The 26,648-nt window shown below is 38.1% G+C and overlaps 1 long non-coding RNA gene across 2 annotated transcripts in view; it reads left to right on the forward strand.

Annotated features, from left to right (window-relative positions):
• LOC143851676 (uncharacterized) overlaps window positions 1-26,648 on the forward strand; it is a 46,679-nt gene that overhangs the window by 16,246 nt on the left and 3,785 nt on the right. The window contains exon 3 of one of the 2 annotated variants that reach the window (XR_013236450.1): window positions 4,637-4,683. This is a non-coding gene — a long non-coding RNA (uncharacterized LOC143851676). Of the gene's footprint in view, window positions 1-2,441; window positions 2,480-4,636; window positions 4,684-26,648 lie in introns of those variants that run through there. The other variant, XR_013236449.1, reaches the window with a different exon arrangement.

Below are 26,648 nucleotides of genomic sequence, written 5' to 3' on the forward strand. Positions count from 1 at the left end.
TTGTAGGGCGGGATATCAGGCACGATTTTATTTCACCGTATGCGTTTTGAAATATCTATCTTTTTTTTGGAAATATTAAAGAGTAAAGTGGTTTGAAGGATATTAAAGAGTTACGTGGAATATTAAAGAGTTACCATTTTTTTAAAAATTGCATATCTATCTTTTTTTGGAAATATTAAAGAGTATCGTGGTTTCAAGGATATTAAAGAGTTACGTGGGATATTAAAGAGTCACAATTTTTTTTAAAATTGCGGGATAGAGGAGGGGCTGCCACCCATAGCTTATAGGATTCCGCTTTATATATATATATATATATATATATATATATATATATAGGATGCAGAACATGCAAGTTATTCTATTTCCATGCAAAAATCACAAAAAAGAGAACTAAATCAGGAAAAAAGCGTCAAAACATCATAAAAATGTAAAGGATACTATCATGATGTGTTCAATATAATGCAAGCATTGCCTTAATGATGAACCCCACTGAAATGTGACGAGAGGTAGCCCAATATTTGAGGATAGTGAACTAAGTATCTTTGGAAGTCAACTGAGAAGGCCATCTATATAAAACATATATTACTTGGAAAAATCAAATAAAGTTTAAATAGGAGAAAACATGATCAGTGGTTCGTTGAAATTGGGAATTAGGCTTTAGATGATGTTATTACTCATTGCAACACACTGTTGTTCTCATTTCTAGAAAAGCATGGAGGTTTAGCCCCTCTCTCTCATCCAAGAGGATGCCCATGACATGGTGTGTTCACTGAGAAGGAAATTGTGTTATTTTGCTACTAAGTGGGTTACTTATGATTAGGGTTGCAACTCGGGTCGGGCGGGTCGGGTTTTCTAAAACCCTACCCTACCCGAGAAAGTATCTCGGGTCGGGTCGGGTTTTTTTTTTGGAAAACACGGGATTCTTAAACCCGGCCCTGCCCGAGGTAGTTTTTCGGGTCGGATCGGGCCGGGTCGGGTTTCAACGGAAAATGGTCAGCAAATATACCTTCAACTTGCAATAGATATAAAATTCGTAAAAAAAGTATCATAATCTTTTGCCCAATCTAAAGGATACTCCACCTAGTATCAAAGATGAGATATAAAGAAATTAATAGCGATGAGATAAAGAAAAAGAGTCAGGACTGAGAACCCTGCAAAAAAGGAATTTAAAGATGTGTACCTTATACTATTAGATTCGAACACTTGAACAACTAAAATGAGTTGAGAGAGGAGGTCGTTTATCTCAAAGGGTTCTTTTTTATTCGTGGGCTAATTTCGAAGGAACCCTAATCTCAAACCCAAATCTGGAAGAATATGAACCCTATTCCCAAACCCAAATCAGAACCCACATGTTAGAAAAGCCTAAAACATCAAATCTGAAATTGTCCAAAAAAAATATAGTGAGATAGAGAGGGGGTTTGTGGTGGTGGTATTGGTGTAACCTGAACCTGATTAGGTTCAGGTTCTTGGCAAAAACTTTGGCTGAAAAAAAAACCAGAAAACCCCCTTCTTGCTTCTGCTCAGAGAGAGAGAGAGAGAGAGAGAGAGACCTTGGTTTAAGTTGAGGCCGGAGGCGATTCAGTTCCCGTCCAGCTGAGGTAGTGAAGAGGGGAGATGAAGGCCGGAGGTGGAAGTTAGAGCGAGAGGAGCAGGGTCACGAACTTAGAGAGAGGCGGAAGTTATAACTGTTAAGTATAATTTTATAATATTAAAAAAGGGAAAAAAGTGGGTTCTCGGGTCGGCCAGGTTTTCCACCTTTAAAACCGGCCCGACCTGAGAATCACTCGGGCTTTGGAAAATTAAACCCGACCCAACTCCTTACCGAACCCGACCCATGCTTTTTTCGGGCCGGGTTGATGCGGGCTGGGTTGATGCGACCCAACTTGCAACCCTACTTATGATGGGTTTGAGTTTTCATTTGGGATGCTTGAGGGTGCTATTTGTTTTGTATTATTCTTACGCCTTTTTCTTATTTTTTGAAGAGAGGGATTTGTGAAGAAAAGGATGAAAGATAGTTAATTCTATTTTTCATATTTTTTTTCTCAGTTTGTGACTGAGTGGCCAATTATGGTCAAATTCCTTCTTTTTTTTGTAGTTTGTGACGGGATTTTTATGCAATACTATTTCATTTTGGAAGAGGATTTGCTTGAACATGACTTTAAGTTAATTTATTGATGTGAAACTTGATTAGATATGAAATTCTTCATTGTGGATAATAACTGTACTTTTTATCATTCAAAAACATGCTACAACCATAAAACAATATCACTTCTTGCATAAGGGATACATATATATATGCATGTTTTGTTTTTGATAAATAGATATTGTAGTCTCTCTATCATTTGATTCTTTGTTTTTCTTTGTTTTTTGTTTCCGTTTTATCGACGTTTTTGTTTTCTCCTTCCTTTATTACAAATACACATATACCGTTTCCTGCGAAGCTATTTGAAAAAGGAGAGGATCTGCTAATATTCCCGGTATTTATCCCAACATTAATCACTTCTTGCATGAGGGATACATATCTATGCAGGTTTTATTTGTTGGAAATTTATAATGCTTTTGGTCTACATATATATTTTTCGTTCGCTTCATTTGACTCTTTTTTTTCATTTGATTCTTTGTTTTCCGTCCCCGTGCAACGCACGGGTCTTCAACTACTTGCATATAATAGCTGAATGATATGAATGAAGGAATGTGATGGAGGATGGTATCCCAAGCACTTTGAGTAGAAAAATTGCCGTCCAAAGATGGCTTCCAACCCAAGCACATGAAGCTTCTTCTAGGGTGTAAACCATATCTTTCTAATTCTAGACTAATAGTACTTTCTAAATCAACCCAAAAGCAACTCCTTTGTGCTCTAAATTGTTAAAACTTAAGTAACTAAAACTAGTTTTTGCATAAACTCAGAAGATAAAAAAAAGCTATCATGAAACAACTAAATTTAGACTTCCTACCTCCAAAAAATTAATGGAGACTATTTCTCCTAATACAAGTTACTAATCTCATCCTAAGTACAATACTTTCCAATTAAGTAAATGTTCCAGTTTAGAAAGTATACAGATTGTGTACATTGTAGTTCTGGTTCATACACTATTGACAACTTGAGGGATTTACGGAATTGGTTTATAAACTATTAGTAGTCTCTTTAACTCAAAAGGAGACCTTCTAACATGAAGCCCTACTCAAATGAACTCCCATTCCCCTTTTTGGAACCTTTTAAAGTGGAAAAGCTCAAAATTGTCAGTCTATAAACCTGCTGATTTTAGCTTTAAAAAGTATTATCAAAATTAGTTGTAAAATGTCTTAAAAATTCAGCATACATCGAAGTAGATAGGAATGGTCTGAAATGGAAGTTTTGGTTCTTTTTTGTAGTCGGGAGTCATTGCCGACATCAACAAGAGACTCTTTGGACCCACATTTCCTGCCGCACCTTTCTTCATCCTTTGTATGCATATTTAAATAATTCTTTGGGACTTTTGGGTTTAATGATTTGCATCACTAATTTTACATCCAGGCATACACATGTATTCTTTTTTCTGCAACTTTTCTAATCTGGGGATGTTAAATTTGCATTTGAGTATATTTGATTAAATATTTGTGCAATGTGCTAAGTTTCTGCAAACCTTTTTCATAGATTAATATACCTCACTAAATTTCTTTTATTGTGACTAGGTGACTCTCTTGACCTAGTCTTTCAATTTTTAAACTATGAAACTCGTGTTAATTAACTACTTGCTTGAATATGTTCATAGATAATTCTTGCAGGATGTTATCGAAAAGTTTACTATCATATCCTCTATTAGCACAACTGGATGGAAGGACTAGCACTTCTGTCACAAGAACCTTGTATTTGTAAAGATTTCTTAGAGAGAACAACCTCAATGGAGAAACTCTAAATTTAGCATAAAAATTCTCCTTTGATATAACATAAACATGAACTCTTTACGAAAGCTATATATTTATGATAAAAATTCTCCTTTGATAACAGAAACATTTACTCTATAAGGTTCATAAAAATTCTCCTTTGATAACAGAAACATTAACTCTATAAGGAGAAGCATATATCAGTGTCAATATTTACAATCTTTTGCTAATGTTGTATGCTGAAGAAGGGGAAGGAGCGGTTCTTTTATTATGCATCCATAGAAATATCTATTCCGACATCCTTGTGGCATATGGATATTATATTCCTCTACGACTTTCATATGGATATTACATTTATTTTCTTTTCCTAGTGAAGATCTTTGTTGTAATCAAAGCATTCAAATAGAGTTTAAATTAAATTTGAAATTTTAATGGCAAATGTAGCTACCCCCACCTTTTTTTAATTTCTCTATAAGCCTGTATGAGTGAAATGCATGGAATATTGATTTTTCCTTGATAATAAGACTGAATGTTTGTTTTGATTCTTCCTGTAGACATGAGTGTATGACCGTTGGTAATTACCTGCAGTTGGTGAAGACATGTTTTACAATGCATCATATCTATAAAATCTCATATTAGTGCTCTTGAGATGGACATTGGACTTTAAGTTGAATACATTGCGATACTTAACAATGCCTTTGTTTCTCCTACATCGTTTACTAAAATTTCTTGAAAATCCATGGATTTGTTTATGACATTTTCCCATTTATAGGTGACAGAGATAAGAAGCAGAAGTTAGAGTCAGGAAAGGAACGACAGGTTTCTTTTGATTATCACTCCTCACGTCATTATCTTGAATATATAGCTTCCGTATAGAGTTAATGGTTCTGTCATATCAAGGAGAATTTTTATGCTAAATCTAGAGCTTCACCATTGAGGTTGATCTCTCTAAGAAATCTTTACAAATACAAGCGTCTTGTGATAGAAGTGCTAGTCCTTGCATCTAGTTATGTTATTAGTCAAGGGGGAATATACTGATGTCCTACTCGGGCGCGATAGGGATTTGTGATGCAAACAGGCAGAAGGAAGAGCTCTATTGTTTGGAATCAAATGGTATTCAACACATTCCTCTAACCCCCTTATTGTTGAAGGGGATTCATCTAATGTGGTCGCGTGGGCATCAGATAATTCAAAAGGGCCCTGACGGTTGCAAAATTACATCGCGGAGGTTAAGGATCTAGTACGACGGATTCGTCCAACAATCAAACACAGAAGGCGTTTTGCGAATGAAATGGCGGATGAGTTGGCCAAACAGGGTGTATTGCTGGATTCGATGCAGATTAGTATTCCGGGTGATGTAATGGGGAATGGGGACGGGAAGGCTATTACTGTTATTGAAACTCACTTTATTGTAATTTCTTTGGGCTGGAATTATTGTAGTCCGTGCAGGGACATCTTGTCCCCTCTTTGGTTCTTTCTGGGTTAATAAAAGTCAATTTTCAAAAAGAAAAAAAGAAAAAAGATCCATATGTCCCTCTGCATCAATGTGCTCCTCTAATGGTGCCTCAAATGAATCCATTGCTGAAGTAGACCCCTCAATCTCTCCAGAGTCCTCAATAGAAATCAGATCCTCTATCTGCTCTCCTAACACCTCCTGATGCAACTCCTCCTCACCATTAGTCCTCACCATTAGTCTCAACATATGTATCATTAGCCTCATATGTAGGAATAGGAGATGTCTGTGCGAGACTCAGTTGCCTAATTAAGACAAGTTCTTGGTCCACTTTGCCTCACTTTGGGCCCATTGCTTTTGCCTGGCCTTAGCTTCTCGTTTCCACTTCAACTACAACTCCTCAAATTCTCTTTGTTTGGATTTTTCTTCTTGTCTTCACTTAGCCTCTTGCTCCCTACGTCGAACTTCTGCCTTGTGCCATTGCCAATAGATGGAGGGTGCATAAAGTCTCAAGAAATGGTCTTGAACCTCTTCCCATCAAGGAAGAGAAGAGAGGCCCTGTTCACGGTGTTCCTTCAGTAAATCGACCCATGAAAGCATAGTATCATGCTTCACGGTTTCTCGGACACGCCATATTCTCTAATGATGGTTTCGACTATAGTATTAATGATAATCTTCAAGAGCATCTATCCATCGTACACAAGTGGCCTGGCAATCACCATAAGTGTAACTGGCATCGTAATATGGCGCATAAGGTGGAGCCATTCCTGTGGGTATCAAATTAATATACCAACTCTCAATGCCGGAATCAATGGGGTCACGAACCACCTCAAACCCTAGCCACACAGCTGCTAGGTCTTAATGAACCAGGTAGGACTGCCCAAACCACTCTAGTTAAAGACTTCGTCAAGATTGCACTTTCAAGATTGAATTGTCCTTCTCTCTAGAAGCTATGATGTTTGCACCATAGGACTTATTGTCATTCTCCAATCTTTTTTGCTGTCAACCTTGCAAAATTTCAGAAAATGATGAAGGCGGATAAGAATCAGTGCTGCTGGCAGGTCAAATTTGAAGGCTAATCCCAAGCTTTGTCCATTGCTTGGGGAAGATGGCAAGTAGTGGTCAAAATTACAGCAGTGTGAGAGATATCTTATGGCTGAAAATCTGCCGGATTCTGCCCTATGCCTGGCCCAAATCAACGGAAAAGACAACAAAGCTTCAAATCTAAAATTTTCGTAAAGCTGACACAAAATGCACAAAACCCTTCACCTGCTGCACGTGGTTTGCAGGTGATTGCGTGAATCCATAGGGACTAGGAAATGAACAAATGAACAAAACCCGCCAATCACATGGAATCACAACTGCCAATGTAGACTAGGAAATTATAATGCAATTCTAGAATAAAGAAATGCAGTCCAGGGCTGACCTTCTCCTAGCAACACTTCCAAATTCCCACATGAATGAACTAATGAAAAAAATCTGCTGCTCTTTCAATGGAGATAGGCACTGTGGCTTCCTGTTCTATTGTAGTTTTGCACTAACCCCGTGTATCTAGATTTTATCAACTAGATCTTAGTTCTTGCATGCAATTCCACTACTTGGCAAAGAATATAAATCTGGAATACTGCTGGAGGTGTATACACACCCAATCTTTATGATTTTAATGCTATAAGAAGTGGAATGGAGCCGGCTAAGTGCAACAGAGATTGAATACACGATTCTGTAGCAGAAATTCCATTACCAATGATTGCTAATTTTGATACATTCACCAGAGTCCTTAATTTGCCCAAAATTGTATCAATTTCGAATGAACTCTAATTCCAGACAAGGAAAAAGTCTAAAATTCCAGACCCGACTATTCTGTGCGTTCTTGGGATCTGCAAGTAGACAAAACTGTCTTTCATTGATTGGAGAAAAATCTGGAATAACATGGACGAATAATGAAGGCAGCTTCTGCTTCCTCTTTCCAAATTGAAGTCCTTTGAACAATACACACGAACAGGGAGGAAAAGCCTCTCTAATCCTTTGCTGAATCCATTTCAGTGACATTCAGAATCATTCACTAGTGTTAATTCAAAAAAAGAAAAAATAATAAAGAAGAATCATTCACTAGTGGAAGAAAAGGAAGGCACGGACAATAATACTTCGAATTTCAGCTTCTTTGTTGTTTTCTTCGACCTTCAAGCAAATCGAATGGAAATTTGAGTTTCAGATCGCGGAGAAATTTGAATTTCTTCTGGATCTGGCTTTGATGCTAAATTTGATGTAGACTTCTGCAGGAAAACAATTCAAGATTAGAGAGAATGGGAATTCCTTCTCATATATGAAATTTTATGGTCATGCCTTGAATTTCTTGAAAATGTGCAGAAAATGTGTAGAAATTTAGGAAAATGTGATGGAATTCAAGAAAGATAAGTTTGATACTAAATTTTTTGTAGATTTTTTGAAGGTCTACTTTTGAAATTGAAAATTGTAGCAAGAATTGAGCAAGGACAAGCACGAACAAATGATTGAAATGAAAATTCTGCTCAAAACAGTCTTAAAACAAGTATGTTGCTGGAAATTGCAGGAAATGAGCAGGGGATGCAGAAAATTGACTGAAAATAGATGAAGAACAACAAGATAATGATCAAAACAGGAACACAATAATAGAAACTCAAATTTTATTAGATTTTTGATTGAAAAAGAACAAGAAATACTTAGCTGGTGCTACATGGTGGGTCTCTGGAAAGAGAGGAATTCCAGAAATTTTGAGGGGATTGCTAAATCTCCGCATTGGCTTTATATGAAAGTTATTGCCCTTGCTATATCTTGGGCGAGATGTCTTCCATCGTTCCGTTTTGTATCGGCATTTTCCTTATGGGAGGGTTGGAGGGGAGTTTGCTTTAGTAGAGAGAGGAGGCATAAAATCGTGCAGAGGTGGGAGCCTCCTCCCCCTGGTATGGTTAAATTGAACTTTGATGGGGCTTTTTTTGGTAATTCAGGCCCGGCCGGGGTTGGTGGTTTATGTCGTAATGACCATGAGGAAGTTAAGTGGGCTTACTCTGGCCCGATTGGGTCATTTGATGCTTCGGAGGCTGAAGTTAGGGTTGGCTGTTTTTTATGGTATTAAAGGATTAAAGGGTGAGATGTTGGATAAAACAATTGTGGAGGGCGATTCTCTAAATGTGATTCGGTGGCTCAAGGGAGGGGTGCCTCCGCCTTGGAGATTTTCCTCTATATTTGACGAAATTGATGATCTTATCTCGGGCTCATCTATTGTTTTTAAGCATGTGCGGAGATCGGCCAATGGGGAGGCAGATTCGTTGGCTAGGCGTGGGGTTAGGTGTTTGGATCTTGAATGGTTTGATTATCTTCCGCCGTGAGTTGTAATATGTAATTCTATTTTCTTTTCCTTTTCTTTCCCATTCTCTAAGAAGCACGGGTACTCTCCGGAGGCCCACGTACCCGTGTGGGGTGCGTATCGGGTGCGGGTGCTCTTGGGTACTCTTTGGGTGCGTACCGGGTACGCACCCGGGTTTGTGTACGTATCGTGTGCGCACCCAGTTCAAATTAAATTGAAAATTACAGATTTACAATAGAGGGGCTATCCCAATTAACAAAAGGGGGGTTGAATATATCAAAATATCTATAATATATCTATATCCCATAATTAAAAACCTAACAACTGAGAAGTAATATTAGATTTTGGTGAAATAATAGTAGATTTTGGTGATGTTATTGTTATTTGATTGTTCTCCAATTAAATTTTTTGAATTCTTTAACAAAATATTTAATTTTTTATTTTTATAAATATATAAAAATATATTATATTCAGCGTACCGCCAACGTACCCGTATCCTTTTTTTTTTTTAAATCACGTGTCCACATACCCGTATCGTGTCCCCGCACCCCGTACCTATATCCGTGCTTCATTGCACGTTCTTTGTATCCTTGGGTGTGGTCCATCTTGGGCCCCCTGTTTCTCTTTCTCATTAATAATATCTATTTGCCATTTCAAAAAAAAGAAAAGAATACTTAGCTTGTCAATGAACTCATGCTAAGAGGAAGAAGAGACGGAACGCCTTCAATGAGTAAGAATTTCTCACATCACACTTTGATCTTCTTACAAGCTTCATCTTCTCCTTCCTCATGCTAGGGTTACAAATCCTTCTCCCAAAATTAGCCAAAACTCATCAAAACTCCCTAAATGACTAAATGAGTAGCTCCCTACTATTTATAAAGGTTTCTCTCTCTTTACATTTAAATCCTTACTACAAGGCCCCTCAAACTCTAAAATATTCCAAGTGTACCTTACATACAATTACAACCTACTAAAAGAGAAATTACAAGTCATGCTACTCAAGGCGTATTACATTTGTGTCCTTACACTACTACTAGAGTAGGCCCTTCAACGCCTTGGTCGGGACCCGGTCCTCATACTCAAACCTAATCTCCTATCAACTAACTTTGAGCATCGGATGTATTAGTGCTTTCTGCAATGGCTCTTCGACAAAAAGCCTCCACCTTAGGGGTTATTGGAGCTCTTTAAGCACACATGGATGTTTATTGAAAGTTGAAATGCAAACCCTAGATAGGATATGAAGGAAGGATCAAACAAAGAATCCACTCGATCCCCAAACCCAACATATGTCTGGTTGCCTTGCTGAAATGTATCTTTCCTCCATTCTAAAGGACCAATTCCAGCACACCTTGTTGCCCTCTGAGTAATACAACCGAGCCATCATCACATGTTTGTTTATCACAAGCACGTGTAAGCCTGAGAAATGATCCTTCAATAGAATCTCGATGTTTAATATCCTCCCAAAATCTGATTTTATTTCCCATATCTATGCTGAATTTAATTCCCTCATTGGGTATATTAAAAACCTTGCATATGGATCTCCAAGCAGGACTTTTTCCATGATGAGTTGTTTTCACTTCCATAGCTTCGAAGCCATATTTTGCTAAAATCACGCCACGCGAAAGAGCCTCCTTTTCTTCCCCTTTTCTCCACAGCATTTACCAAGTAGGGCCCAATTCTTTCATTTGAAATTGCCACTTGGTGCAGCAGAAATGAAAATTACAAGTTTTAAACTCAAATTAAAACCCAAAATAAAACCAAGCACGTACCCAAATAAAAGCCAATATATGGACTAGGGTATGGTGCTGTTTCCAAGACAAACAACAAATAAAACGCTAAAAATCCTTTTATTTACTTCAGCTTCGGTACGGGCTGAAGTCCTGGTCGACCATTCACTTAGTGCTTCGAGAGGCACTAGAAGTTTTTCCTTGTTTGTGATGGCCTTTCTGATGTGCCGATTGCCCAAGTTTTACTTCAACTTTATTGGCTAATGGAAAAGAGTCATTAACAATCCAAATCTGTTTGGTGACAAGCTCATTACGAGTTTGAATTCGAAGGCTTCCAACATTGCAAGCAACAAGTTGTTGTTCAGTTAGGCGAGTCATAGCCAAAACCCTGTTTGTCATTAGGGTAATTGTAAGGAGCACATTTTTCAAGGAGCACTGTGCAAGGATTGTGGAACCTTTATAACCTCCTAAGTAACGAAAACCTTTGCCTCTCCACATTTGTAGGCCGTCTCGGCTAATGCCATTTCGAGGGCTAAACGAGACGAGCCCTAGGCGAGAATCGCAGATAATCCTTAATGCTCATCAGAGCCTGAGGATAAAACTCTTTGATGTGGATCCGGTTCAACAGATCCAATGTCGTTCACTGACTCTTCTGATTATTATTCACGAGTAGTGGTCGTATGGGCATACTAGACCCTGCTTGGGGAACTACGAACTACAGTTAGCCGACAAACACTCCTAATAGGTAGTGTAGGATATGTTGTACCCCTCTGGCATACCTCTAGTGGTAGGCGCTGCCTCCCGAACCTTTGGTGCTCGTAAGCGCCAGCATTCAATTCGGGAATATGTGATGAGTCCTCACGAGAATATACCAAAAAGGGTGCTAGAGTTTATGTTCGTGTCCGAAAAGGGAGGATGACGATTCCAGGCTCGAACACAAAGGGATGCTACGGATTTGCTGCTCCTACGGAATCAAAACAAAGAATAAGCCACTTCTTGACACCTCACGTACTCTTATTTGTTTGGCTAAAACCTTGTCAAAGGGCAGGCAGTGAGAAGATCTGATGAGCACCCATATGGATCAAGATCGGCCCATGAATACTTAAGAGCCATTACTCGATGAGGCTTGCTATGATGCCAGTGCTTCAATATCGGGGATGGTATCCCTCTCAAAAAAGAATATAAACTTCCACCTTAGACCCACCAGAGGGCCTCTAAGCAGAAGCAGTGGGCTAAACTAGGCCAACTCTTGTTAGCTTGAAAAATTCATCTGTATTCTTCCACTCTTCACCTGTTGTCGTGAATTATGGTACCGGATCAGCAAAGCTTGTGCATAATCACCCCATAGAAACCTTTACCTAATCATCTCTTTAATATTGTTGAATTCAGGGTAGTCCTTGTCAACCCCTTGACTGTTGCTGACACCTAACAAACTTGACCTTCTGATCTTCATTCATATCACACCAATCAATGAAATTCTCCTCTCATGAGCCTATCTTGGAAAGTTTCCGAGTGAAGAGAAATTTTCCGAGTGAAGCTTTCCATGGAAATCAGCCACATCAAGCATGACTCATCTCTTCATCTCGAAAGAATTAATATTCAAAGCAACTATTGTATCCCAAAAATTCAACTCCAGTAGCATGTTGGTTGAATTTGAGTTCTTTCACATCAAAGGTGTCATCCTATACTTTGGTATGATGAGTTTGGTTTCCAAAATTGCTCCGTACTGATTTTCACCAACCTCTTTCTACCTCTCCTTTCGTTGGGGCTTGAACTCCACCTTGGACACCTCTCATTGATTGATGGAATTCTCTAAAGGATTGTCGGCTTTCATATTTTGGCCTTGTTCAATCTTCGATACAAAAGATGATTCTCATTTATAACCCGATCTAGTTTTCTTGTTGACAACTCTGCCTATTTTGTTAGGGCATTAATAGTTTCACTAATCGATATTGCCTCTGCCACCACTAAAACTTCTACGACTATTATTTTTCTTAGGCATGTTACCAAATAAAGTTCTGTGATCAAAATTGTTCTGTTACCAATTATGGTACACCAAATATATCAATTACAAATTTTAAAGTTGATTCAAACTCATAAGGATGAAAACAATAAGGACATTAAGTGGCACCCAATGAACACATATGAGTAGGAAACTCATCTCTCTCTCTCTCTCTCTCTCTCTCTCTCTCTCTCTCTCTCTCTCTCTCTCTCTCTCTCCTCCTCCTCCTCCTCCTCCTCCTCCTCCATCACTCTCTCTTCTTCTTTATTGGGTCTTGCAATAGAGAAGTTGAACAACAAAAAAATGTGCATGACATGTTGAACAACCATCGTATAATTCACTCAAAGAGAGAGTAGGAGAGAGAGAGGAAGCAATGTATAGGGCAGACTGTTTCCCTATTCAATTATGTCTGTTGACTCAATTGGTGGGAAAAATATTTGCATAGGTGTCGTTGGGTGCTATTTATAGGGAGACTAGTAAGACACCCCGTGCGATGCACGGGGAGAGCAAAAAAAAGAACTAAATGTTTAAAAAAGAAATTTGGGCAATTTCTTTGATGTAAAACAGAAAAAAATGAATATAGAAACTTTCTACATACATACACAGATTATGTGAAAAAGAGTTAGTACACTAGAAATATTAGTATTGCCTATGTGGAAAGGACTGCGTAGTCATAGATCCAAGAAGGAAAAAGATGGGACAACTAATATAAGTATCATTTGTTTAAATTAGTGAAAATTTGCATTGTTCTGTGAATGCATTTACATACATCCATACACTAATATTTCGGACCCATGCTATGTATGGGTGTAAAATGGTGGGACCACCCCAATGAAGAAAATAGTGCGTCCCATCCTAATGCATAGGTTTAGGTAGAGATGGTGGGCCCATCCTCTCCAAGCACACAGTGAAAACTTGAATCCAAAAAGATAGAAAAAAATTAAAAAAAACCTTACCTTTGAGGGACTGTCATCTGGATGGCTTTCATGGTGAGAACTTTTGTACAGCCCGCTGTTTCTGAACGAAGAACAGAAAAAGATACCAAGAAAATGCATGAATTTTCATTTCTTGTAGGAACTGAAAAAAGCCCAGGCTCAGATCACAGATGACCTTGGCTCTGTTTATCCTCCGTCGATTATAATCTGGCATGTTCCTTTGAAGGGGAGTGTACATTGATAAAATTAGATATAGAGAAAAATGATGTAGGTTTTTAAATTGATGGGGTTTCACCTCAACAATTTTTTTATGAGGGCCTATGTGCTAGATTACAATGAATTTAGAGGAAAATGTAGGTTCATCGGATTTCATCTCAACAATTGATTCTTTTTACAAGGGCCTAAGTGACAGATGACAACCGATATTTATCTGCCGATTTTTTTTTTATGAATCCACAAAATATGAGCATAACAAATAAATATTGTGTTATAAGGAGAGATAAAAGCAAACATTAGCAGAGGGACTCGGTTGCGTAGACTCAACTCTACTGATTCATATGCAAACCTGGTTTTAGGGAGGCTGTAACTGATCAGAATTCCTGCCCGTAATGGCCCAGCCGCAGGCATAGGGTTGTAGCATGTTGGATTATGGCTGGGCGGAGGGGACATATGATATCGGGCCGTCTCCTAGTGGATAGAACATATAATAATAAAAAAACAAAAACCATTTCGTGAATAGGAAGAGGGAAAAGAAGGAGAATAAGAGGAAGAGGCTAGAAGGAAGAATTGAAAGAGAGAGAAAACCTTTGGAAATGGAAACAAATCTGCAATTTATCTGTCTAAAATCAATTATTAATCCAACTGTGCACATTTAGAGATTTACGGGGAATGTTTCCTATTCTCCAATTGGTAACATTTCCTAATCTTGTAGGATGTTTAGAGATTAACGCCAAACATTTCCAATTATTAATGTTTCCTATTAATAGTGGCAACCAAATTAGTTGCGCCAAACTTAAAACCTCAATTTAAATGAATTATTAGGGTATCTCATTTAGATAAATGCCAAAATATTGGGGCATTTTCTTTTTTAACGGAAAAACCGTATTGATATCGTGAAATTGGATTTTGTGGAAGATCTTAAAAGTGGCAACGAAATTAATTGCAGCAAATTCAAATTTGTGGAGGCGGTGGGAGAAAAACTTTTCCAGAAAACATTTTCTTAGTAAAGACGAATGACAAACTGAAAGAAACATACTTAGTATATATTATAGAGACATGGACCATAAGTGCAGACTTATGATACTAGTTGAGTAAACCCAAGTAGGAACGCTCCTTTACCAATAGAACATATCAACATAGATAATTTGACTATTGACTGGCTCAGTATAATATTTTTGACGAAACAATGATATAGGGAACTAATCAAATAAAAAGATAACTGGGGTGTAAAAGATTCAATCCAAACCACAAATAATGACAAGTTACTTATATCCAGTGATAAAAATAGCTTCAATTTATCTGTACATTGCAAGGGTTAGTTGGATAGTGAATTTTTAACCTATCTCAATGAAATAAAGATCTAAAATAACCAACCATTCAAAAAAATAAAATAAAAAAAAAGATCTCAAATAACCATGAATCAATTGTTCAGATTGACATTATCCTTTTAGAAGTTGCTACTCCACTGAGAAATCCACATTTGGAGTTTAGAAATTAAGTCCACTTCACACTTTGAATACAATGCAATTATGGGTACCTCTTTTGAACATGTATGTATTGTCTACTGGTTTGAAGAAGCAGACCCTCCACTTCCATGACCCTATGTTTGTAAAGTTGTGTAGAATTAGAATTAAAAGCCCTTGCATGTTGAAATCACCTTTCGGATGTGAAACAAACACAAAAATGGCTAATATACCAACTATAATGAGAATAGAGATGAGAAGGAATTCAGAAAAATAATGTTTAGAAGTGAAGAAAATAGGTACTTAAATGAGTTTATTTAGGTACTAAAATAGGTACTTAAATGGATTTCATAATCTTGGAGCAAGATTATGAAGTTTTTTGATTAATTACAAGAAGAGGCATAAGGGAAGGAACTCTGTATCTGGCTGTGTCCCATGGCAAGAGACTTACGTCATGGGCTTGGTCCATGTTACACGAAATCTTCTGAATGGGTCAAAGTACCTGTGCAACACATGTCGGATTCCAATTCTTTCCGACACTTCTAGATTTTCTTTTATATGTTTTTTTCCAGATGTTACTACCAGAATTTTACAATTACCGTGTGTTATTCAGTTTTATCCATCCTAATAGTAATTTTTTATATGGTAATAAAATCTAACATTCACTTGAACATTTTTAAATTTTCAATATATTGCTTGTTCTAACCATAATATTATGTAAACAAAATGTAAATTTTAGAATTGATTGTAGTATTGGTAAATCCATGAATCTTTCTTTTTGAGTTTGTTGAATCCGACACTCATTCCCGTACTGTTGCAACATGGGCCTTGATCCTTTGGAGAGGCTCGGGAAAAAGAACTTCCATTGATCATTATGTTTGGATTGTGTGGCGGCACCTTAAAAGAACACTTAATAATTTAAGTAGATGTCAGCCTCTCTTTTGCCTCGAGCTTTGCAATTGAACATGCCTTGATTAAAGGAAAATTTAGATGCTTCTTGATACAACAACATTCCCTTATTGATATGCTGTCGGTGATTGCCACCTTCGTGATTAAAGTAGGGAAAGATACCAAAAAACATTTGGAAAGTGGGCGATAATAGAATTTTCATGGGCAAGAGAAAAATAATTTCCGTGATATTAGATGCTACATTTAACAAAAATATTTTGTCTTAGTATTGATATCACTTTCCAGGGTTAGGGGTTAGGAGTTTGGAGCGATGTAAATTGTGGGAGTTTTACATGACTAGCCACACATTCATTCTTAAAGGCACAGTCTGATGGAACCCACCTGCTCTTGATGTCCTAAAGTTGAATTTTGATTGATCAAGTTTGGGGGTGCCAGGTTCACTAGGGATTATAGGCATTACATGATATTGTGAGGGGCTATTTAGATTGGCTGCTCGGGACCGTGTCGCTCATATTCGGAATATGGTGATTTTCATCTTTATGATTCTGAAGGAGTGAGGGTTCGAATTATGAAATGGCAGGATTGGCTCATTCGAAGGCAGATTTAAAACCCTTAATGCATGCTGTATAAAAGCATTCTAGATGACAAATGGAGCGGCCTCGCCAAGTCCAATTGGATTTGGATTGAAAATGCTAAAAAGTGTTGTCGGACAAAATTTATTCGTGCCATGAGTCGATCGACTTGTCTAGCCATACCGTGTATACGGTCATTCACCCGGGCAGTGGCTTCTTCGTGCAGAGAAGCGACGACATAACCCTTGCGAGCTCGGTTATGCATATATGTGAGATGACTGCCGATCGTAAATCTTCCGAATACTCCATGACCGATTTGGAAGATATGTTGATTCTGAAGGGGAACAAAACGTCGGTATTTACAGGTGGCGTTGGAACAGACATCTCACAATGCAGGGCAAGCCCTTCAGTTTGCAACTATTGTTGCATCAACTATCTCTGCTTGTCTCGGCATTCTGAGATAGAAAAACAAATAGGTTTTAATTTGAAAGAAGTGTAAAAGTGAAGGAGAAATCAGAAAACGAATTCATAGTTGAAAAAAGTGTTCAAATAACAAGGCTATGGGGTTTCTGGTGTGTGTGGAAGAGAGAATCAGAGAGAGTCACTAACAGACTATAATCCAACACCCACAACACAGGTGAGAATCAGCTTGAGATTTGCGGATTAGGGTTTAGGGTTTAGATGCAGAGAGAGAGAGAGAGAGAGAGAGGTACCTGGTCTTTCCCTTATTCATTCGCCCGCGTCCGTAGAGAGAGACAGAGAAGATGAACAGAATTCTAGTGATCCGCTGATCTTCTTCTTTTGAATCGAGTAGGGAGGTCTAGTGAGTTCCAACTCCTACTCAATTCTAGCTACCTCGCACAACACATTAGAGAATCAGCTTGAGATTTGCGGATTAGGGTTTAGGGTTTAGATGCAGAGAGAGAGGTACTTGGTCTTCCCCTTGTTCGTTCGCCCGCATCCGTAGAGAGAGATAGAGAAGAAGAATAGAATTCTAGTGATCCGCTGATCTTCTTTTGAATCGAGTAGGGAGGTCTAGTGAGTTCCAGCTCCTACTCGATTCTAGCTACCTCCATTCACTAGACCTTCCTACTCGATGCAAACTGCGGGGCTTGCCCTGCATTGCGAGAAGTCTGTCCTAACGCCACCTGCAACTACCTACGTTTCGTTCCACTTCAAAATCATCATATCTTCCAAATTGCTTATTCGGAAGATTTGCGATCGACAGTCATCTCACACATGTACATAACCGAGCTCGCAAGGGTTATGTCGTCGCTTCTCTGCGCGAAAAAGCCACTACCAGGGTGAATAACCGTACACACGGTATGGCTAGACAAGTCGATCGACTCACAGCGCGAGTAAATTTTGCCCGCCAACACTTTTTTAACATTTTCAATCCAAATCCATTTAGACTTGGTGGGGCCACTCCAGTTGTCATCCAGTATGCTTTTATACAACATGCATTAGGGGTTTTAGATCTACCTTTGAATGAGCCAAACCCACAATTTCATAATCTGAACCCTCCCAAGTCGGAGGAAGTCGTCGATTCTATCAAAGCACTCCTTCATAATCATGAAAATGAGAATCAACATATTCCGAATATGAGTGACACGGTCCGAGAATTTTTATAGTCTGCTGCTCCCAGGGCCCTTATTTGATTTTCATCAAATGTAATAAAGTGGATACATCTTTGTGATAGTTTCCATGGATACTTTCAGACTAAATTTAAGAGTCTTGATCAAATTTCTAATGAACAATTATCTTTTTGCTTTATAGAGAGATAGATGTAAACTTGGAATCTGATTCATTAGCAAAAACTGGGGTCGATAGGTAGGTTTTGATTGCGAGTTACCATTTTCCAATGGATGAGGATGGGATGAATTCTCTTTCTGTTTCTTTCTCTTTCTTTGTTAATTGTCTTAGTCACTCTGTGTACTTTGTCCTTTTTTTGGAATTGAACCTTGATGTTAAAGATAAAAAGGAGAGAGAAGGGGGGATATCATCTCCCTTATTGCTGTTATTATTAAGGATATGCATGTGCTTGTCTTAAAATTGGGCATTTTTTTCAAATCATGTCATTTATCTTATTTTATTTGCTTTTACTATTTTACAGAGGGCAAACTGACACTGTTGCACACCTAAAGTTGAAGTGGGCAATACCGTCACTATTATTACAGTTACGCTACCAGTTGTTATATATATATAATACTAGTATTCCTGGCTCATGCTATGCATGGGTGTAAAATTGTGGGTCCCACCTAGTCTGGGCCATTGTTATGAATGGGTGTAAAATGGTGGGTCCCACGCCATCAAAACATGAGGTGGGCTCCAATCTTGCAATGACATTTATGTGCCAATCTTTGTAATGGTATATATTTTGGACATGGGAATGACCCTAATAATACCCAATAACCCAGCACTATGCAATATCCAAGGGTATCAAATCTTTATACAACCTACCCCTTACGAAATATTTTGGTGTTATTGCATGTAGAATTCTTTACCCTATCCTGTTTTCTCCAGTTCCCTGTTTCAGCCATATATACATGTGCAGATGAAACTTTTCGGATCTCTACTGCTTCTATGAGGAACATGGTAAGAATTCAAAAGCTTAGTCCGGATGTGAACTATGTTGCTAGTAGATTAGGATTTTAGACCTACTGTGTTGGATTTGGATGTAAAACAGTACCTGAACCATTCAAAGAAAACGAACAAAAACTGCTTAACTACTTTCAAACGAAACATGAAAACAATTAAATTGCAGGTATTAGAGAAATAAATTGAATTTGATATAGATGGAGGTGATGACTAAGGCTGTGTTTGGATTGGAAGATTTTTTTACAAAAGTTTGGAATGGAAAGATTTCAAATTAATAGCAGGCGACCAAATTAATTACGGCAAGTTAAATTTGTAGAGGGCGGGAAACAAATTCAACCGGAGAAAAAGCTTTTCCAAAAAAACTTTTCTTGGAAAAAAGACGAATGACACAGGAAAGAAACGTGCTTAGTATATATATATATATATATATATTAAGGAAAGGCATCACAATGGTGAAAAAAGGAATGCATGCATCTGCATAAATAAATGTGTCTACTAAAATAATTTTATGATGACTGAAAAAACCACCAGAAAGTCTATACGTCTGGTGACTTTAGTCTTTGTAATCTTCAATTTAGGAGTTGTTTTGTCAGTTCTTTCAATATCTCAATATCTGGATCTTGTTTTGATAGAAATTTGCTGCTGTGTATCTATATTAGTAAATGTACATTTACTTGACAGAAGTTATCAAGCAATAATTTGTTGGCTACCAATTTCAAAAAAATATCATTAAGCAATAATTAGTTGTTATTTTCTCATGACGTTTGATTTTTGACTAAGCAAGACTATCTCCAAAGCTAATCTCTAGTGATCCCAAAATTATTTCATTGTTTTCATTCGCCATTGCACAGGCTTTGGGAACTATTTTCTTTTATAGTTTACCTAATAAGTGAGTTGTTTGCATGAACTATGTAATTGTTTTTCATGTATCTATTGCAATGTAGGATAGTGATGAAAGCCAAGAGAGCATTTGTAAAGGGTTGCCTGTTGTTTCCTTCTCTATTGGTGATTCAGCTGAGTTCTTATATGGATTTGATAGACATGTGAATAAGGCAAAGCAGGTACTATTAGAGTCAGATGATGTTATAATATTTGGTGGTGAGTCAAGGCTTATATTTCACGGTGTTTCACGCATTCTCCCAAATACCGCCAAGGCGCTTACTTGAAGAAAAAAATCTGCTTCCTGGACGTCTCAATCTGACTTTCAAGGTATTAATGTATGGTCACCTTTTTTTTGTCATTTGGCCGTCTTCTCAACTGTTTCCTCTTTGCGTTATTGATGAATATGTTTCCATATAATTAAATTTGATGTTTTTTGGGTTTGTGATATGCCAGTTTAATGCAAAAAATAACCCATCCAATTTCCTGAATCCTGTAGAGGCATGAATCGACTCCACATTTGACATGATTTTGACATGCACATTCTATGCAAAGAAATGTCACTTTATCTATGATTTAGATCTATGATTTAGCCGACACTTCGAATTTATTTTCGACACACATGTCCTGCCGTGTCCGACACGACACGCGTGTCCACCCATGTCGACACTCCTTTGGACACTTTTAAGTATTGCTAGGAGTGTTACACGTATTTGTGTAATAATCAATAATTTTATGTATTTGTATGTATCACCATTTCTAGATTTTAGATGTTGCCATGTCAGACAACTCATATCCATGTCGAAACTCGACACACGAATCCTTATTGACAAATTATGATTATATATACTTTCTGTTTTAGCCGTGTCCTTGTTTCTAAATTTTGGGGGTTTGCCGTGTCTGACACTCCGTGTCAGTGCTGACACGCGACACTCGTGTCCGTGTCCACAAATCATATCACTTTATCCACTTTGTGAAAAGAAAAAGTGTTTGTGAATTGAAATCAGTCTTGTAAGTGATAGTTTTTCTACGGTATTCGAATAAATGTTCTTGTTTCCTCTTTTTATCATTATTGCTTTATCATTTTGGGAGAAAATTGGCAGTGTGTGTCCTACCCTTTTTGTTGACCCCTACCTCCCTTTGTGAAAGCCGAGGACCTGCCTATGAAAATATGGGATCCACGTGATTTATGTCTGTTAGAAATGATCGTCGACTCTTAGGTTGCCTTTCATTAAGGGTAATGTAGTGTTCTGTATACTGATTGATATATGTCAGTTGTACTCATTATATGCTAGAATAAATAAACAATTTCTCCATTCACATCATAAAAAAGTCTTCATTTCTCTTTATCTATTCATGGGTTAAGGATTTTTTACATGGTATCAGAGCAGAGGCATTATGTGCACCATGGTAGGAATATAGGATATATGATCATGGAAAGAGGTTCCCCATTTGTTTCTACTATATTTCTTTAACTAATCTCTTTTTCTTTCTACTATATTTTTTTAACTTATCTCTTTTTCTTTCACTTATCTTGTTTTTATCAAACACTAGTCTTTTATTTTCCTATTCCTGGTGTCCCTTCTCATTCAAGTTTTTCAAATACTCAAATCTAGCTCTTCTCTCTCTCCGTTCTTTGTTTTCCTCATTATTATTCTCTAGGATTTTCTAAATTTGCATGAAACCCACCCCATTTCCATTCTTCTGGTTGAGTTCACTTCCTTTCTTGGCATTAGTCAATACAACTTAAGTTAGGCTCATTTTAGAATCCGACTTAATGAGGTCTTAATATAAGATAGGGTCTGCTTATAGTTAGGTGCATTTTTTACATTTCTCTAACTATATTTATTCTCATTTAGCTATATTTATTCTCATTTAGCAATAATAGGCACATGTTTTCATTCCTTCTCAAAATTCTGAAAGTTGGAAAACCTTTAACCAAGCATATTCATATGGTTTGGTCTCTCTTGCCCATTTCTCTCCTCTCTCCAAAAATGTCTCTGAAAGAAATTATTCCCCTCCTTTATTTTTAATCTCCTTTGTTAGTATTTCCTCAAATATAAAAAGAAAAGAAAATATGCAATCCTTAACTATTAGAATTGAGGGTTCTCCTATCTTTTCAATATTCATCTTCTCTCTTCTTTATCATGGAAACATCCTCCTCTTTGTTCCCTTCTTCCCTCCTTGTCTTCCTTTTCTTTTATCCCTCGCCTAGTCATTACAAATTCTCAAAAGAGATCCCTCGCCTAGTCAGTATCAAATTCTCATAATAACTTCCTAGCTTTGGAGAGATACATCCTCCCAAGACTCAGAGCTCATGGCGAGCTCGTGGCATCCCTGGCCATCTTGTTGATCTTGCTTTAGCTACTGCCGAATATAGTAAAAGGATTGAAAAGATAGTGGAGGATGGAGATAGTTTTGAAAAAAAGCTCCCTATTTGGGAAAAAATCACAAATTTTGATTCTTGACATGCCAATGATTTACTCAGTATTGCGTGGATTAATTCCAAACTCACAGCTTATGTCATGGATCAAGTATTATACATTTTATAATTCTAAGGATCTCTTGAATTTGCTTCATAATTCATATTCTTGAGAATTTGAATCTTGCATTATGCAGCTGAAAGTAGAATTAGATGATTTCAACAAAACAGACTTCATTGATTCGAGAGTACTTGATGTAGATCAGAGATAAGAGCATAGAAATGACCAAATCAGGGGAGGTTGATTTCCAAAGTATTAGTAATTTGGTAGAAGCTTGCTAGGACTTGGATGAAATTTTGCTAGTATTTTCCGAGACTTTAACAAAAAGAAATCTACGCACTCATACTAGATATACGAAAGAAATTCAAATGGAAAACAGAAATAACAAGATAGGGAAGGGAAATAGTTTCTACCATTGAACTCAATGTAGAAGGACAAGTAGGAGAGTAGAGCCCTTACACTTTCCGGGAGCCCTCCCTTCTTCTCATGACTATTTGCCCTCTATTTTCCTAGAAAAATGCAATGATAAACCTAGAATTCCCGGCCACTCTCTCAAAAATCCATCACTATAAGTGCCTTGCATGTTGTCTCCCCCTCCCCTATATATAGGAAGAGGAAGGGGCCTAGAAGCTTCTTGCAATTGGTCCACTGACACTTGTCATTCGATGAACCTTGGAGTCATGACGTGGCTACAAGTGTCCTCTTGGCCTGGTCCCCACGAGACACTTGTCGAATGATTAGAGAATAAAGCCTTAGTCCATGACAAGTGTCCGGTCCCCAATTACCACCTCTCGCTTAGCATGTGCTTGACTCTTGTGCTAGTGACAATGGTCATGCTCCCTACTTAGCTTCCACATGATTGATTGCCATGTATCCTTGGTCCTCACCTTTTCAATTACAATGACCTCTTCCATCCCCTTAGTTACAAATAAGCCTTCACTGCATACCCTTTCTGCACCCTCAATTTACAACCATACCAATACACATTATTTACATTTTTACCTCTAGCAGCCTTCATGCATTGTTACTTAAGCTTTCCGACCTTCGCAGTGTCGTGGGATGCTGAAACTAATAATTTTATTCTGTCTTTTATGCCTCATCCAAGATGGGGTCTACATCTTTAGATGGGGTTGAAGTCCACATCAAACTCCCCCCTTAGAAAAGAGCTTGTCCTCAAGCTCGATCCTTCTACTATAGAAGGAAGCAAAAATGCAAACACCTTGTTGTTGCTAGAACGATTGCAGTGAAATCGGAATTTTGGTTGGCTAGTGATACATTCTACTTTAGTTTGATTCCTTATTTCATTCCTTCACATATTGAAATTCTTCTGCCCTGTGTTGAAACTCTTTTCTTTGTCGAACCCAATGGAATAATAGCACTCTAATTTGAATAGTAGAACCTTCAAGAATTCTGATCTGATCTTGGCGTGTATATCTTCTTGGAGGAGGCAAAGAAGCCACAAACAGTATTCAAATCCATCTTCTTTTCTTTTCCAATCCAGTGCAGGGAGCATTCTTGGTACATCCAACCAACTGGTCTATAATTAGAGATCAGGCTGCACATCCGCTTATATGCCAAATACTTATGCCCTCGCTTGTACTGGGCCCTTGCAACACGCCTGCATGCTACTAGCTTAAGCAAAGGTTTTCTTGAACCCCACAATTGAACTTCTGCTCCAATGAAATAACTGGACAATGTGGACCCCGTAGGTTCAACAGATTTAATATGCTACTGAGAATGAACCATCCGGAGCTCATTATGCGTATTTTCTCTAGCAGACAGGTATAGGGATTAGGGAGGCATTTTACAGGAAATGTACCAACAGTAGCAAGGCTGTAAGTGCTCAAAGCTGATCTGAACCTTTTGGATATAGACATGACTTCATTTCAACCTCTGAGTGAAGCAGCATTCTCTCATCAAAAGCAGTTGATGACAAATTGTCCTGGGTAGTAATGTCTTTATCATATACCTATAGACTCACAACATGATACCCTTGTATGCAACACCCAAAATAAAACAGTTTCATTTCAAACTCAAATCCTCTCCTCTGAAGATATCAATTACAAGTACTCAGCCTTCTGGGGATCTCAAAATCGAACCCAAGACAGTGCTGTTTCTGATCTGTTGGAGCACAGTTACTTTAAACATTGGGAAGCCTTACTAAAGTGTGATGATGTGTTGTGAGTTTGAGATACTGGCTTGCACGTTGGATCCCAGGATTTCAACATCGGGATGGCTCTTCAACTCGATTCAATGACAGAATTCTACAAATGTTCCATGTTCTATGGAAAAGTTGAGAACTGGTAGATGAATTGGCCATTACTAAAGCACAATCTTTTGTCTAAAGAAAACAACATTGGCAGTGGCAGATGATGTGAATTGATGCTTTTAGTCAGAGGCTTTGCTTTGTTAACAACAACCTTATCTGATGGCACAAGCAGGAACTTTGCTTTCAAAACTTCTTTCAAGCCATGTAACCAGAACGTCCAAGATGAACAGTGCAGAGACCAAGCAGACAGTACTTAAACACGGTCAAAGCTCCATTTGTGTTCTTGCTCGATTTGCCGGAAAATTTCATGTTGCTTGTTAACACAGGAAGATCATGGCAGGATTAGATTCAAGAACCATCAGATCTGTTCTGCCAAGCTCAAAATCTGCAATGGAGCTTCTCCTCTTGAATTCAGAATTAGAACAAAAAGAAAATTAGTTCTGCTGCACAGCAGATGCCCACAGCCACTTGAATAGCTATTGGATCTGGCTAATGTCGTGTTCTTCACAAGAGATCAAATGATTCACTGAAACAAACTGGAACAAAAAAAAATTTATGATTGTGTGTTATGGTCTTTAGTGGGGGCCCTCCTAGGTATGGGACTGGGTGGGACGCAGCCTGTTATGGGCAGGCTTAAAGGGCCTTGCCCAACGCGTTCCATCAGCTCTAGAGTTTTTGGCGTATTGTTAAGGTACCTAACATTTGGTATCAAAACAACCATCACATCCCGTGTTCGAGTCACGGAAGGGTCGACATGTGGAAAGAGCTACCTAGAAAAAAAGCCAGAGTGAAAGCTGTCGCAGAGTGGGCCGCGGAGGACGGCAGATAAAGAAGCGTGGTGGTATGTTATGGTCCGGAGTGGAGGCTCACCTAGGCATGGGACTGGGTTGGATCCAGCCTGGTATGGGATAGGTTTAAAGGGCCTTACCTAACATGTTCCATTAGCTCTGGAGCTTTTGGCATATTGGTAAGGTACCCAACATGGTGTTATTCGGTTCTGAGACAGCATACAAACGAAGGAAGAACCTGAATTTACTCTAAATGTAATTCATATGGATTTAAGCCTTGGCTCAGGACAGATCCAAGTCAGAGAAAACATAAAACCGGACTGATGGATTTTATCAACGAACTAGTGTTGCTGTAATTCTTTGTTTCGGCAATCATCTGCAACCGTATCACTTCTTGTTCTTGAGTAGCAAGTGAATCGGCTGGTACTTCTCACAAACTGAATCCGATTTTTCAGATATAGATGAATGTTGGAAATTTACTTTATTGCAGAAGCAATCTCTGCAATAAAACTGAGATCTGATAACTTCTTGATTTTTTTAGGTGCTGCTCAGGGGTCGATTAAGATGCAAAAAACTCTAATCTTTATAAAGCACAACAAGCACAAACCTAGAATTTCCAACTACAATTACGCAAAGAAACATTATAGGATCACGGAGAACAAATCACATCCTCAATCATGCTGTATAGAAATCTCAGGAGTGTAGGAAGAACAAGATCTATGGGAGGTTGATTTCCAAAGTATTAGCAGTTCGGGAGAAGTTTGCGAGGACATGGATGGAATTTTGCTAGTATTTTATGAGAATTTAACAAAAGAAATGCAGAAGAACAAGTAGGAGAGTAGAGCCCTTAAACTGAAAGAAATTCAAATGAAGAACTGAAAGAAATTCAAATGGAAAACTGAAATAACTAGAGAGGGAAGAGAAATAGTTTCTACCATTGAACTCAATGTAGAAGAACATGTAGGAGAGTAGAGCCCTTAAACTTTTCAAGAGCTCTCCCATCTTCTCACTACTACTTCCCCTCTATTTTCCTAAGAAAATGCAAGGAGAAACCCTCGTCCTCAGATTAGGTAAGGCCAATCTATCTCATATTCATGCTCCTCTCGCTACTCTGGGAAGATCCCCCCCATTTGCAGTACTTGCC

Source organism: Tasmannia lanceolata, unplaced genomic scaffold, assembly GCF_043159265.1.
Source record: "Tasmannia lanceolata isolate RefF3 unplaced genomic scaffold, GAP_Taslan_0.1 ptg000018l, whole genome shotgun sequence".
NCBI lineage: Eukaryota > Viridiplantae > Streptophyta > Magnoliopsida > Canellales > Winteraceae > Tasmannia > Tasmannia lanceolata.